The sequence below is a fragment of the Ipomoea triloba genome, chromosome 16 (assembly GCF_003576645.1).
Source record: "Ipomoea triloba cultivar NCNSP0323 chromosome 16, ASM357664v1".
NCBI lineage: Eukaryota > Viridiplantae > Streptophyta > Magnoliopsida > Solanales > Convolvulaceae > Ipomoea > Ipomoea triloba.
In genome coordinates this window covers 11,438,826-11,439,395 of record NC_044931.1, presented here as the reverse complement: position 1 = coordinate 11,439,395, position 570 = coordinate 11,438,826, and positions in this window count along the sequence as shown.

Sequence of the window (570 nt, the reverse complement as noted above, 5' to 3'; positions counted from 1 at the left end):
TGCATATTTCATAGCATCGGTTAAGTGTAGCTAAACGAGCTACCAAAAGAACCAAGGTTTAAAAGTACAACCCATCAGAAGAGTTTAGTAAGACCCGGCCTTGACAGTCATTCTAGAATTAGCACCGCTACAAAAGATATATGTACACAAAAGCACTGACTGAACTCCCCACTCTAGACGCTACCTAGTCTAACGAGTGGTACACTGGGCGCGTGTAGGTGCCCTAGACAACATGCCACTCACCCTCAAACCACATGATGTGGTCCAGAAACCGACACGTGTTCATGTACATCATCCACTCGTCGTGGTAGTCCGGGGGACTCGGATCCCACGGGTATGGATAGTGGACCACAAACTCGAGGGGGTTGCTACCGGAGCTTAGTGAGTCAATTTCTTGAAAATTGGGTGGTTGTGAAGGGTAATTTTCTTGGAAAGGTGGAGATGGTGTTTCAAATGGGTATGGTTGGTGATTGGGTGTATGAAATGGATATGAATATGGAGGTGGTAATTGGTGGTGTGGAAATGGGTAAGGGTATGGAGGTGGGTAATGGTATGTGAGTGGAAGGTAAG